Raw genomic sequence first — 15,910 nt, 5'->3', positions numbered from 1 at the left:
TAGGAAGAATCTTCAAAGCTATGTATTGATATCTCTCTGTAAGTGAGTCAAGTGGGTGTAAAGCACCATAAAAACAGCAGTGAAAAGCAGCTAAACCCCATTATAAAAATCAATTACTTTTAAAAACCCGTGAAACAAAGACAGTGAAAGAGAGAGAAATTCTTACAAAATTCGTTCAGGGGCTGTGATGCCACCTGGATTGACCATATCTAGACCCACAGCTGATTGAGACATAAGGGTGGACACTCTTGGGGCTGAGAGGTTTGGTGAGGTTGGGTGAGCAAACGCAGACCCCTTAAAGTAATACTGCGTGGTACCCATCCCATAGGTCCCAAATCTCCAGCTTCAAGGGCATCTTCCTACATCGAAAACATGCATGAGAAACCCAGAAGATGGTACACCATGTGATCGGGAAAGGTTTCTAAAACGCACCTCATTTCTCATCTCCTTGTGCTCGGGCTCGCCATTCCAGCGACTTTACTAGCAATCTCCCTCCTTGTAGAATGAGCACCTTTAACCTCCTGTTCCGTACAGGTTGCAATTTGTCCTGAGGATGAACGTGAAGAGGGGGAACCAATGAGAGACTAGGTCTAGGTGTGGGGACAGGCACAGGTCACTCTATTTTCCCATCAGGAAGAAGAATTAACCACAGGCTCAGCCTGCCGCCCGGAACCACAATAGGGCCTGAAGCAATCCTGCGCTTTTGGGGCCAGCTCCCAAGAAAGCGAGTTGAAAAATGGAGCTCAGGGGCACTGCAATTCACAAACCTGCAGAGTTATAAATGATAACTCTCGTCCACAAATATATTGAGGGAAGGCAATGAAGAGGATTTGAAAGCAAGGCAGAATTGCAGGAAACAGATTTCAGGAGGTAGGTTCGAATCGCCTTTAAAGCACAGGAAAAGCGGCAAAACCTCGACCATGATGCCCTTGGCCAAAAAGGGCGTATGCGTTTTTTCCTGAATATATTCAGGAAAAAACGCATACGCCCTTTTTGGCCAACCAAGCAACCTGGAAAGGCAAATCAGCGCTACAAAGAAGTCTCGCTTCCCATCGGTCAAAAGGGCCATGCTGAATAAAGTGTCAAAACCAGAAATGCAGGACAGGCCATGGAGAAACGGGAGCCTTGCTACGCTGATGGGCGGGAGGTAAATTGCCAACAGCCACTCTGGAGAAGTGTACGGTGTGTCCTGAAACATCTAAAAAACTCAGCTTAGAGAGCATAGGGCACTTCCACTCATGGGCGTATAAATTGGGAAAATTAAAAATCAGCAAGACACAGGCACCCCAAAGTTTAGGGCTGCTCTGTTGACAAGAACCTCCACTTCGTTACACCTTAAATATCCCAGGCAATAGAAAAATGGATAAAGAAGTTGTGGTCCATATGTATAATGGCATATCACTCAGCAATGAAATCAACATCATAAGGCTAGTAGCAGCATGATGAGAAGATTTAGGTACGACGATTCTAAGTGAAATAAGTCACACAGAAAAAGGCACTTATCATAAGATATCACTAATACAGGGAATGTAAAAACCGCTACACTTGAACTGAATTACAAAACAGAACAGCGTCACACGTTTAGAAAACACATTATGGCTGCTTAACGGGAAAGGTGAGGAGGGGTGATGCATAAAACAAGGCTTCCAAATTAGCTCAGATACTGTTCCATAAACCCAATATGTAACAGACAAGACCTACTCCTTGCTCAGTGAACTGGATTCAACACCCCCTGTTCACCGCCCAAGAATATATCTGACTAGTAAGACTCTTAAAACCAATGTATTGATATCTCTCTGTAAGTGAGTCAAGTGGGTGTAAAGCGGCATAAACACAGCAGTGAAAAGCAGCTAAACCCCATTATAAAAATCAATTACTTTTAAAAACCCGTGAAACAAAGACAGTGAAAGAGAGAGAAATTCATAGAGAATTCGTTCAGGGGCTGGGATGCCACCTTTATTGACCATCTCTAGACCCACAGCTGATTGAGACATAAGGGTGGACACTCTTGGGGCTGAGAGGTTTGGTGAGGTTGGGTGAGCAAACGCAGACCCTTTAAAGTAATACTGCGTGGTACCCATCCCATAGGTCCCAAATCTCCAGCTTCAAGGGCATCTTCCTACATCGAAAACATGCATGAGAAACCCAGAAGATGGTACACCATGTGATCGGGAAAGGTTTCTAAAACGCACCTCATTTCTCATCTCCTTGTGCTCGGGTTCGCCATTCCAGCCCCTTTACTAGCAATCTCCCTCCTTGGAGAATGAGCACCTTTAACCTCCTGTTCCGTACAGGTTGCTATTTGTCCTGAGGATGAACGGGAAGAGGGGTAACCAATGAGAGACTAGGTCTAGGTGTGGGGACAGGCACAGGTCACTCTATTTTCCCATCAGGAAGAAGAATTAACCACAGGCTCTGCCTGCCGCCCGGAACCACAATAGGGCCTGAAGCAATCCTGCGCTTTTGCGGCCAGCTCCCAAAAAAGCGAGTTGAAAAATGGAGCTCAGGGTCACTGCAATTCACAAACCTGCAGAGTTAGAAATGATAACTCTCGTCCACAAATATATTGAGGGAAGGCAATGAAGAGGATTTCAACGCAAGGCAGAATTGCAGGAACCAGCTTTCAGGAGGTAGATTCGAATCGCCTTTAAAGCACAGGAAAAGCGGCAAAACCTCGACCATGATGCCCTTGGCCAAAAAGGGCGTATGCGTTTCTTCCTGAATATAATCAGGAAAAAACGCATACGCCCTTTTTGGCCAACCAAGCAACCTGGAAAGGCAAATCAGCGCTACAAAGAAGTCTCGCTTCCCATCGGTCAAAAGGGCCATGCTGAATAAAGTGTCAAAACCAGAAATGCAGGACAGGCCATGGAGAAACGGGAGCCTTGCTACGCTGATGGGCGGGATGTAAATTGCCAACAGCCACTCTGGAGAAGTGTACGGTGTGTCCTGAAACATCTAAAAAACTCAGCTTAGAGAGCATAGGGCACTTCCACTCATGGGCGTATAAATTGGGAAAACTAAAAATCAGCAAGACACAGGCACCCCAAAGTTTAGGGCTGCTCTGTTGACAAGAACCTCCACTTCGTTACACCTTAAATATCCCAGGAAAGAGAAAAATGGATAAAGAAGTTGTGGTCCTTATGTACAATGGAATATCACTCAGGCATGAAATCAACGTCATAAGGCTAGTAGCAGCATGATGAGTGGATTTAGGTACGACGATTCTAAGTGAAATAAGTCACACAGAAAGACACTTATCGTAAGATATCACTTATAGAGGGAATGTAAAAACCGCTACACGTGAACTGAATTACAAAACAGAACAGAGTCCCACGTTTAGAAAACACACTATGGCTGCTTAACGGGAACGGTGAGGTGGGGTGACGCATAAAACAAGGGTTTCAAATTAGCTCAGATAGCGTTCCATAAACCCAATATGTAATAGACAAGACCTACTCCTTGCTCAGTGCACTGGATGCAAAAACCCCCTATTCACCGCCCAAGAATATATCTGACTAGGAAGAATCTTCAAAGCTATGTATTGATATCTCTCTGTAAGTGAGTCAAGTGGGTGTAAAGCAGCATAAACACAGCAGTGAAAAGCAGCTAAACCCCATTATAAAAATCAATTACTTTTAAAAACCCGTGAAACAAAGACAGTGGAAGAGAGAGAAATTCTTACAAAATTCGTTCAGGGGCTGTGATGCCACCTGGATTGACCATATCTAGACCCACAGCTGATTGAGACATAAGGGTGGACACTCTTGGGGCTGAGAGGTTTGGTGAGGTTGGGTGAGCAAACGCAGACCCTTTAAAGTAATACTGCGTGGTACCCATCCCATAGGTCCCAAATCTCCAGCTTCAAGGGCATCTTCCTACATCGAAAACATGCATGAGAAACCCAGAAGATGGTACACCATGTGATCGGGAAAGGTTTCTAAAACGCACCTCATTTCTCATCTCCTTGTGCTCGGGTTCGCCATTCCAGCCGCTTTACTAGAAATCTCCCTCCTTGGAGAATGAGCACCTTTAACCTCCTGTTCCGTACAGGTTGCAATTTGTCCTGAGGATGAACGGGAAGAGGGGGAACCAATGAGAGACTAGGTCTAGGTGTGGGGACAGGCACAGGTCACTCTATTTTCCTATCAGGAAGAAGAATTAACCACAGGCTCAGCCTGCCGCCCGGAACCAGAATAGGGCCTGAAGCAAACCTGCGCTTTTGGGGCCAGCTCCCAAGAAAGCGAGTTGAAAAATGGAGCTCAGGGGCACTGCAATTCACAAACCTGCAGAGTTAGAAACGATAACTCTCGTCCACAAATATATTGAGGGAAGGCAACGAAGAGGATTTGAAAGCAAGGCAGAATTGCAGGAAACAGATTTCAGGAGGTAGATTCGAATCGCCTTTAAAGCAGAGGAAAAGCGGGAAAACCTCGACCATGATGCCCTTGGCCAAAAAGGGCGTATGCGTTTTTTCCTGAATATATTCAGGAAAAAACGCATACGCCCTTTTTGGCCAACCAAGCAACCTGGAAAGGCAAATCAGCGCTACAAAGAAGTCTCGCTTCCCATCGGTCAAAAGGGCCATGCTGAATAAAGTGTCAAAACCAGAAATGCAGGACAGGCCATGGAGAAACGGGAGCCTTGCTACGCTGATGGGCGGGATGTAAAGTGCCAACAGCCACTCTGGAGAAGTGTACGGTGTGTCCTGAAACATCTAAAAAACTCAGCTTAGAGAGCATAGGGCACTTCCACTCATGGGCGTATAAATTGGGAAAACTAAAAATCAGCAAGACACAGGCACCCCAAAGTTGAGGGCTGCTCTGTTGACAAGAACCTCCACTTCGTTACACCTTAAATATCCCAGGAAATAGAAAAATGGATAAAGAAGTTGTGCTCCATATGTATAATGGCATATCACTCAGCAATGAAATCAACATCTTAAGGCTAGTAGCAGCATGATGAGAAGATTTAGGTACGACGATTCTAAGTGAAATAAGTCACACAGAAAAAGGCACTTATCATAAGATATCACTTATAGAGGGAATGTAAAAACCGCTACACTTGAACTGAATTACAAAACAGAACAGCGTCACACGTTTAGAAAACACACTATGGCTGCTTAACGGGAAAGGTGAGGTGGGGTGATGCATAAAACAAGGGTTTCAAATTAGCTCAGATACTGTTCCATAAACCCAATATGTAACAGACAAGACCTACTCCTTGCTCAGTGAACTGGATTCAACACCCCCTGTTCACCGCCCAAAAATATATCTGACTAGTAAGACTCTTAAAACCAATGTATTGATATCTCTCTATAAGTGAGTCAAGTGGGTGTAAAGCGGCATAAACACAGCAGTGAAAAGCAGCTAAACCCCATTATAAAAATCAATTACTTTTAAAAACCCGTGAAACAAAGACAGTGAAAGAGAGAGAAATTCATAGAGAATTCGTTCAGGGGCTGGGATGCCACCTTTATTGACCATCTCTAGACCCCCAGCTGATTGAGACATAAGGGTGGACACTCTTCGGGCTGAGAGGTTTGGTGAGGTTGGGTGAGCAAACGCAGACCCTTTAAAGTAATACTGCGTGGTACTCATCCCATGGGTCCAAAATCTCCAGGTTCAAGGGCATCTTCCTACATCGAAAACATGCATGAGAAACCCAGAAGATGGTACACCATGTGATCGGGAAAGGTTTCTAAAACGCACCTCATTTCTCATCTCCTTGTGCTCGGGTTCGCCATTCCAGCCACTTTACTAGCAATCTCCCTCCTTGGAGAATGAGCACCTTTAACCTCCTGTTCCGTACAGGTTGCAAATTTGTCCTGAGGATGAACGGGAAGAGGGGGAACCAATGAGAGACTAGGTCTAGGTGTGGGGAGAGGCACAGGTCACTTTATTTTCCCATCAGGAAGAAGAATTAACCACAGGCTCAGCCTGCCGCCCGGAACCACAATAGGGCCTGAAGCAATCCTGCGCTTTTGCGGCCAGCTCCCAAGAAAGCGAGTTGAAAAATGGAGCTCAGGGGCACTGCAATTCACAAACCTGCAGAGTTAGAAATGATAATTCTCGTCCACAAATATATTGAGGGAAGGCAACGAAGAGGATTTGAAAGCAAGGCAGAATTGCAGGAAACAGATTTCAGGAGGTAGATTCGAAGCGCCTTTAAAGCACAGGAAAAGCGGCAAAACCTCGACCATGATGCCCTTGGCCAAAAAGGGCGTATGCGTTTTTTCCTGAATATATTCAGGAGAAAACGCATACGCCCTTTTAGGCCAACCAAGCAACCTGGAAAGGCAAATCAGCGCTACAAAGAAGTCTCGCTTCCCATCGGTCAAAAGGGTCATGCTGAATAAAGTGTCAAAACCAGAAATGCAGGACAGGCCATGGAGAAACGGGAGCCTTGCTACACTGATGGGCGGGATGTAAATTGCCAACAGCCACTCTGGAGAAGTGTACGGTGTGTCCTGAAACATCTAAAAAACTCAGCTTAGAGAGCATAGGGCACTTCCACTCATGGGTGTATAAATTGGGAAAACTAAAAATCAGCAAGACACAGGCACCCCAAAGTTTAGGGCTGCTCTGTTGACAAGAACCTCCACTTCATTACACCTTAAATATCCCAGGAAAGAGAAAAATGGATAAAGAAGTTGTGGTCCTTATGTACAATGGAATATCACTCAGGCATGAAATCAACGTCATAAGGCTAGTAGCAGCATGATGAGTGGATTTAGGTACGACGATTCTAAGTGAAATGAGTCACACAGAAACACACTTATCGTAAGATATCACTTATAGAGGGAATGTAAAAACCGCTACACTTGAACTGAATTACAAAACAGAACAGAGTCCCACGTTTAGAAAACACACTATGGCTGCTTAACGGGAACGGTGAGGTGGGGTGACGCATAAAACAAGGGTTTCCAATTAGCTCAGATACTGTTCCATAAACCCAATATGTAATAGACAAGACCTACTCCTTGCTCAGTGAACTGGACGCAAAAACCCCCTATTCACCGCCCAAGAATATATCTGACTAGGAAGAATCTTCAAAGCTATGTATTGATATCTCTCTGTAAGTGAGTCAAGTGGGTGTAAAGCACCATAAAAACAGCAGTGAAAAGCAGCTAAACCCCATTATAAAAATCAATTACTTTTAAAAACCCGTGAAACAAAGACAGTGAAAGAGAGAGAAATTCTTACAAAATTCGTTCAGGGGCTGTGATGCCACCTGGATTGACCATATCTAGACCCACAGCTGATTGAGACATAAGGGTGGACACTCTTGGGGCTGAGAGGTTTGGTGAGGTTGGGTGAGCAAACGCAGACCCTTTAAAGTAATACTGCGTGGTACCCATCCCATAGGTCCCAAATCTCCAGCTTCAAGGGCATCTTCCTACATCGAAAACATGCATGAGAAACCCAGAAGATGGTACACCATGTGATCGGGAAAGGTTTCTAAAACGCACCTCATTTCTCATCTCCTTGTGCTCGGGCTCGCCATTCCAGCGACTTTACTAGCAATCTCCCTCCTTGTAGAATGAGCACCTTTAACCTCCTGTTCCGTACAGGTTGCAATTTGTCCTGAGGATGAACGTGAAGAGGGGGAACCAATGAGAGACTAGGTCTAGGTGTGGGGACAGGCACAGGTCACTCTATTTTCCCATCAGGAAGAAGAATTAACCACAGGCTCAGCCTGCCGCCCGGAACCACAATAGGGCCTGAAGCAATCCTGCGCTTTTGGGGCCAGCTCCCAAGAAAGCGAGTTGAAAAATGGAGCTCAGGGGCACTGCAATTCACAAACCTGCAGAGTTATAAATGATAACTCTCGTCCACAAATATATTGAGGGAAGGCAATGAAGAGGATTTGAAAGCAAGGCAGAATTGCAGGAAACAGATTTCAGGAGGTAGGTTCGAATCGCCTTTAAAGCACAGGAAAAGCGGCAAAACCTCGACCATGATGCCCTTGGCCAAAAAGGGCGTATGCGTTTTTTCCTGAATATATTCAGGAAAAAACGCATACGCCCTTTTTGGCCAACCAAGCAACCTGGAAAGGCAAATCAGCGCTACAAAGAAGTCTCCCTTCCCATCGGTCAAAAGGGCCATGCTGAATAAAGTGTCAAAACCAGAAATGCAGGACAGGCCATGGAGAAACGGGAGCCTTGCTACGCTGATGGGCGGGAGGTAAATTGCCAACAGCCACTCTGGAGAAGTGTACGGTGTGTCCTGAAACATCTAAAAAACTCAGCTTAGAGAGCATAGGGCACTTCCACTCATGGGCGTATAAATTGGGAAAATTAAAAATCAGCAAGACACAGGCACCCCAAAGTTTAGGGCTGCTCTGTTGACAAGAACCTCCACTTCGTTACACCTTAAATATCCCAGGCAATAGAAAAATGGATAAAGAAGTTGTGGTCCATATGTATAATGGCATATCACTCAGCAATGAAATCAACATCATAAGGCTAGTAGCAGCATGATGAGAAGATTTAGGTACGACGATTCTAAGTGAAATAAGTCACACAGAAAAAGGCACTTATCATAAGATATCACTAATACAGGGAATGTAAAAACCGCTACACTTGAACTGAATTACAAAACAGAACAGCGTCACACGTTTAGAAAACACATTATGGCTGCTTAACGGGAAAGGTGAGGAGGGGTGATGCATAAAACAAGGCTTCCAAATTAGCTCAGATACTGTTCCATAAACCCAATATGTAACAGACAAGACCTACTCCTTGCTCAGTGAACTGGATTCAACACCCCCTGTTCACCGCCCAAGAATATATCTGACTAGTAAGACTCTTAAAACCAATGTATTGATATCTCTCTGTAAGTGAGTCAAGTGGGTGTAAAGCGGCATAAACACAGCAGTGAAAAGCAGCTAAACCCCATTATAAAAATCAATTACTTTTAAAAACCCGTGAAACAAAGACAGTGAAAGAGAGAGAAATTCATAGAGAATTCGTTCAGGGGCTGGGATGCCACCTTTATTGACCATCTCTAGACCCACAGCTGATTGAGACATAAGGGTGGACACTCTTGGGGCTGAGAGGTTTGGTGAGGTTGGGTGAGCAAACGCAGACCCTTTAAAGTAATACTGCGTGGTACCCATCCCATAGGTCCCAAATCTCCAGCTTCAAGGGCATCTTCCTACATCGAAAACATGCATGAGAAACCCAGAAGATGGTACACCATGTGATCGGGAAAGGTTTCTAAAACGCACCTCATTTCTCATCTCCTTGTGCTCGGGTTCGCCATTCCAGCCACTTTACTAGCAATCTCCCTCCTTGGAGAATGAGCACCTTTAACCTCCTGTTCCGTACAGGTTGCTATTTGTCCTGAGGATGAACGGGAAGAGGGGTAACCAATGAGAGACTAGGTCTAGGTGTGGGGACAGGCACAGGTCACTCTATTTTCCCATCAGGAAGAAGAATTAACCACAGGCTCTGCCTGCCGCCCGGAACCACAATAGGGCCTGAAGCAATCCTGCGCTTTTGCGGCCAGCTCCCAAGAAAGCGAGTTGAAAAATGGAGCTCAGGGTCACTGCAATTCACAAACCTGCAGAGTTAGAAATGATAACTCTCGTCCACAAATATATTGAGGGAAGGCAATGAAGAGGATTTCAACGCAAGGCAGAATTGCAGGAACCAGCTTTCAGGAGGTAGATTCGAATCGCCTTTAAAGCACAGGAAAAGCGGCAAAACCTCGACCATGATGCCCTTGGCCAAAAAGGGCGTATGCGTTTCTTCCTGAATATAATCAGGAAAAAACGCATACGCCCTTTTTGGCCAACCAAGCAACCTGGAAAGGCAAATCAGCGCTACAAAGAAGTCTCGCTTCCCATCGGTCAAAAGGGCCATGCTGAATAAAGTGTCAAAACCAGAAATGCAGGACAGGCCATGGAGAAACGGGAGCCTTGCTACGCTGATGGGCGGGATGTAAATTGCCAACAGCCACTCTGGAGAAGTGTACGGTGTGTCCTGAAACATCTAAAAAACTCAGCTTAGAGAGCATAGGGCACTTCCACTCATGGGCGTATAAATTGGGAAAACTAAAAATCAGCAAGACACAGGCACCCCAAAGTTTAGGGCTGCTCTGTTGACAAGAACCTCCACTTCGTTACACCTTAAATATCCCAGGAAAGAGAAAAATGGATAAAGAAGTTGTGGTCCTTATGTACAATGGAATATCACTCAGGCATGAAATCAACGTCATAAGGCTAGTAGCAGCATGATGAGTGGATTTAGGTACGACGATTCTAAGTGAAATAAGTCACACAGAAAGACACTTATCGTAAGATATCACTTATAGAGGGAATGTAAAAACCGCTACACGTGAACTGAATTACAAAACAGAACAGAGTCCCACGTTTAGAAAACACACTATGGCTGCTTAACGGGAACGGTGAGGTGGGGTGACGCATAAAACAAGGGTTTCAAATTAGCTCAGATAGCGTTCCATAAACCCAATATGTAATAGACAAGACCTACTCCTTGCTCAGTGCACTGGATGCAAAAACCCCCTATTCACCGCCCAAGAATATATCTGACTAGGAAGAATCTTCAAAGCTATGTATTGATATCTCTCTGTAAGTGAGTCAAGTGGGTGTAAAGCAGCATAAACACAGCAGTGAAAAGCAGCTAAACCCCATTATAAAAATCAATTACTTTTAAAAACCCGTGAAACAAAGACAGTGGAAGAGAGAGAAATTCTTACAAAATTCGTTCAGGGGCTGTGATGCCACCTGGATTGACCATATCTAGACCCACAGCTGATTGAGACATAAGGGTGGACACTCTTGGGGCTGAGAGGTTTGGTGAGGTTGGGTGAGCAAACGCAGACCCTTTAAAGTAATACTGCGTGGTACCCATCCCATAGGTCCCAAATCTCCAGCTTCAAGGGCATCTTCCTACATCGAAAACATGCATGAGAAACCCAGAAGATGGTACACCATGTGATCGGGAAAGGTTTCTAAAACGCACCTCATTTCTCATCTCCTTGTGCTCGGGTTCGCCATTCCAGCCGCTTTACTAGAAATCTCCCTCCTTGGAGAATGAGCACCTTTAACCTCCTGTTCCGTACAGGTTGCAATTTGTCCTGAGGATGAACGGGAAGAGGGGGAACCAATGAGAGACTAGGTCTAGGTGTGGGGACAGGCACAGGTCACTCTATTTTCCTATCAGGAAGAAGAATTAACCACAGGCTCAGCCTGCCGCCCGGAACCAGAATAGGGCCTGAAGCAAACCTGCGCTTTTGGGGCCAGCTCCCAAGAAAGCGAGTTGAAAAATGGAGCTCAGGGGCACTGCAATTCACAAACCTGCAGAGTTAGAAACGATAACTCTCGTCCACAAATATATTGAGGGAAGGCAACGAAGAGGATTTGAAAGCAAGGCAGAATTGTAGGAAACAGATTTCAGGAGGTAGATTCGAATCGCCTTTAAAGCAGAGGAAAAGCGGGAAAACCTCGACCATGATGCCCTTGGCCAAAAAGGGCGTATGCGTTTTTTCCTGAATATATTCAGGAAAAAACGCATACGCCCTTTTTGGCCAACCAAGCAACCTGGAAAGGCAAATCAGCGCTACAAAGAAGTCTCCCTTCCCATCGGTCAAAAGGGCCATGCTGAATAAAGTGTCAAAACCAGAAATGCAGGACAGGCCATGGAGAAACGGGAGCCTTGCTACGCTGATGGGCGGGATGTAAAGTGCCAACAGCCACTCTGGAGAAGTGTACGGTGTGTCCTGAAACATCTAAAAAACTCAGCTTAGAGAGCATAGGGCACTTCCACTCATGGGCGTATAAATTGGGAAAACTAAAAATCAGCAAGACACAGGCACCCCAAAGTTGAGGGCTGCTCTGTTGACAAGAACCTCCACTTCGTTACACCTTAAATATCCCAGGAAATAGAAAAATGGATAAAGAAGTTGTGCTCCATATGTATAATGGCATATCACTCAGCAATGAAATCAACATCTTAAGGCTAGTAGCAGCATGATGAGAAGATTTAGGTACGACGATTCTAAGTAAAATAAGTCACACAGAAAAAGGCACTTATCATAAGATATCACTTATAGAGGGAATGTAAAAACCGCTACACTTGAACTGAATTACAAAACAGAACAGCGTCACACGTTTAGAAAACACACTATGGCTGCTTAACGGGAAAGGTGAGGTGGGGTGATGCATAAAACAAGGGTTTCAAATTAGCTCAGATATTGTTCCATAAACCCAATATGTAACAGACAAGACCTACTCCTTGCTCAGTGAACTGGATTCAACACCCCCTGTTCACCGCCCAAAAATATATCTGACTAGTAAGACTCTTAAAACCAATGTATTGATATCTCTCTGTAAGTGAGTCAAGTGGGTGTAAAGCGGCATAAACACAGCAGTGAAAAGCAGCTAAACCCCATTATAAAAATCAATTACTTTTAAAAACCCGTGAAACAAAGACAGTGAAAGAGAGAGAAATTCATAGAGAATTCGTTCAGGGGCTGGGATGCCACCTTTATTGACCATCTCTAGACCCCCAGCTGATTGAGACATAAGGGTGGACACTCTTCGGGCTGAGAGGTTTGGTGAGGTTGGGTGAGCAAACGCAGACCCTTTAAAGTAATACTGCGTGGTACTCATCCCATGGGTCCAAAATCTCCAGGTTCAAGGGCATCTTCCTACATCGAAAACATGCATGAGAAACCCAGAAGATGGTACACCATGTGATCGGGAAAGGTTTCTAAAACGCACCTCATTTCTCATCTCCTTGTGCTCGGGTTCGCCATTCCAGCCGCTTTACTAGCAATCTCCCTCCTTGGAGAATGAGCACCTTTAACCTCCTGTTCCGTACAGGTTGCAAATTTGTCCTGAGGATGAACGGGAAGAGGGGGAACCAATGAGAGACTAGGTCTAGGTGTGGGGAGAGGCACAGGTCACTTTATTTTCCCATCAGGAAGAAGAATTAACCACAGGCTCAGCCTGCCGCCCGGAACCACAATAGGGCCTGAAGCAATCCTGCGCTTTTGCGGCCAGCTCCCAAGAAAGCGAGTTGAAAAATGGAGCTCAGGGGCACTGCAATTCACAAACCTGCAGAGTTAGAAATGATAACTCTCGTCCACAAATATATTGAGGGAAGGCAACGAAGAGGATTTGAAAGCAAGGCAGAATTGCAGGAAACAGATTTCAGGAGGTAGATTCGAATCGCCTTTAAAGCACAGGAAAAGCGGCAAAACCTCGACCATGATGCCCTTGGCCAAAAAGGGCGTATGCGTTTTTTCCTGAATATATTCAGGAGAAAACGCATACGCCCTTTTAGGCCAACCAAGCAACCTGGAAAGGCAAATCAGCGCTATAAAGAAGTCTCGCTTCCCATCGGTCAAAAGGGCCATGCTGAATAAAGTGTCAAAACCAGAAATGCAGGACAGGCCATGGAGAAACGGGAGCCTTGCTACACTGATGGGCGGGATGTAAATTGCCAACAGCCACTCTGGAGAAGTGTACGGTGTGTCCTGAAACATCTAAAAAACTCAGCTTAGAGAGCATAGGGCACTTCCACTCATGGGTGTATAAATTGGGAAAACTAAAAATCAGCAAGACACAGGCACCCCAAAGTTTAGGGCTGCTCTGTTGACAAGAACCTCCACTTCATTACACCTTAAATATCCCAGGAAAGAGAAAAATGGATAAAGAAGTTGTGGTCCTTATGTACAATGGAATATCACTCAGGCATGAAATCAACGTCATAAGGCTAGTAGCAGCATGATGAGTGGATTTAGGTACGACGATTCTAAGTGAAATGAGTCACACAGAAACACACTTATCGTAAGATATCACTTATAGAGGGAATGTAAAAACCGCTACACTTGAACTGAATTACAAAACAGAACAGCGTCACACGTTTAGAAAACACACTATGGCTGCTTAACGGGAAAGGTGAGGTGGGGTGACGCAGAAAACAAGGGTTTCAAATTAGCTCAGATACTGTTCCATAAACCCAATATGTAACAGACAAGACCTACTCCTTGCTCAGTGAACTGGATTCAACACCCCCTGTTCACCGCCCAAGAATATATCTGACTAATAAGACTCTTAAAACCAATGTATTGATATCTCTCTGTAAGTGAGTCAAGTGGGTGTAAAGCGGCATAAACACAGCAGTGAAAAGCAGCTAAACCCCATTATAAAAATCAATTACTTTTAAAAACCCGTGAAACAAAGACAGTGAAAGAGAGAGAAATTCTTACAAAATTCGTTCAGGGGCTGTGATGCCACCTGGATTGACCATCTCTAGACCCAGAGCTGATTGATTCATAAGGGTGGAGACTCTTCGGGCTGAGAGGTTTGCTGAGGTTGGGTGAGAAAACGCAGACCCTTTAAAGTAATATTGCGTGGTACCCATCCCATGGGTCCAAAATCTCCAGGTTCAAGGGCATCTTCCTACATCGAAAACATGCATGAGAAACCCAGAAGATGGTACACCGTGTGATCGGGAAAGGTTTCTAAAACGCACCTCATTTCTCATCTCCTTGTGCTCGGGCTCGCCATTACAGCCGCTTTACTAGCAATCTCCCTCCTTGGAGAATGAGCACCTTTAACCTCCTGTTCCGTACAGGTTGCAAATTTGTCCTGAGGATGAACGGGAAGAGGGGGAACCAATGAGAGACTAGGTCTAGGTGTGGGGACAGGCACAGGTCACTCTATTTTCCCATCAGGAAGAAGAATTAACCACAGGCTCAGCCTGCCGCCCGGAACCACAATAGGGCCTGAAGCAATCCTGCGCTTTTGCGGCCAGCTCCCAAGAAAGCGAGTTGAAAAATGGAGCTCAGGGGCACTGCAATTCACAAACCTGCAGAGTTAGAAATGATAACTCTCGTCCACAAATATATTGAGGGAAGGCAACGAAGAGGATTTGAAAGCAAGGCAGAATTGCAGGAAACAGATTTCAGGAGGTAGATTCCAATCGCCTTTAAAGCACAGGAAAAGCGGCAAAACCTCGACCATGATGCCCTTGGCCAAAAAGGGCGTATGCGTTTTTTCCTGAATATATTCAGGAAAAAACGCATACGCCCTTTTTGGCCAACCAAGCAACCTGGAAAGGCAAATCAGCGCTACAAAGAAGTCTCGCTTCCCATCGGTCAAAAGGGCCATGCTGAATAAAGTGTCAAAACCAGAAATGCAGGACAGGCCATGGAGAAATGGGAGCCTTGCTATGCTGATGGGTGGCATGTAAATTGCCAACAGCACTCTGGAGAAGTGTACGGTGTGTCCTGAAACCTCTAAAAAACTCAGCTTAGAGAGCATAGGGCACTTCCACTCATGGGCGTATAAATTGGGAAAACTAAAAATCAGCAAGACACAGGCACCCCAAAGTTTAGGGCTGCTCTGTTGACAAGAACCTCCACTTCATTACACCTTAAATATCCCAGGAAAGAGAAAAATGGATAAAGAAGTTGTGGTCCTTATGTACAATGGAATATCACTCAGGCATGAAATCAACATCATAAGGCTAGTAGCAGCATGATGAGAAGATTTAGGTACGACGATTCTAAGTGAAATAAGTCACACAGAAAAAGGCACTTATCATAAAATATCACTTATAGAGGGAATGTAAAAACAGCTACACATGAACTGAATTACAAAACAGAACAGCGTCACACGTTTAGAAAACACACTATGGCTGCTTAACGGGAAAGGTGAGGTGGGGTGATGCATAAAACAAGGGTTTCCAATTAGCTCAGATAGCGTTCCATAAACCCAATATGTAATAGACAAGACCTACTCCTTGCTCAGTGAACTGGACGCAAAAACCCCCTATTCACCGCCCAAGAATATATCTGACTAGGAAGAATCTTCAAAGCTATGTATTGATATCTCTCTGTAAGTGAGTCAAGTGGGTGTAAAGCACCATAAA

The sequence above is a fragment of the Balaenoptera borealis genome (assembly GCF_965194805.1).
Source record: "Balaenoptera borealis genome assembly, chromosome: 6".
In the NCBI taxonomy this organism is placed as follows: domain Eukaryota; kingdom Metazoa; phylum Chordata; class Mammalia; order Artiodactyla; family Balaenopteridae; genus Balaenoptera; species Balaenoptera borealis.
Note: the sequence above shows the minus strand (reverse complement) of the source record.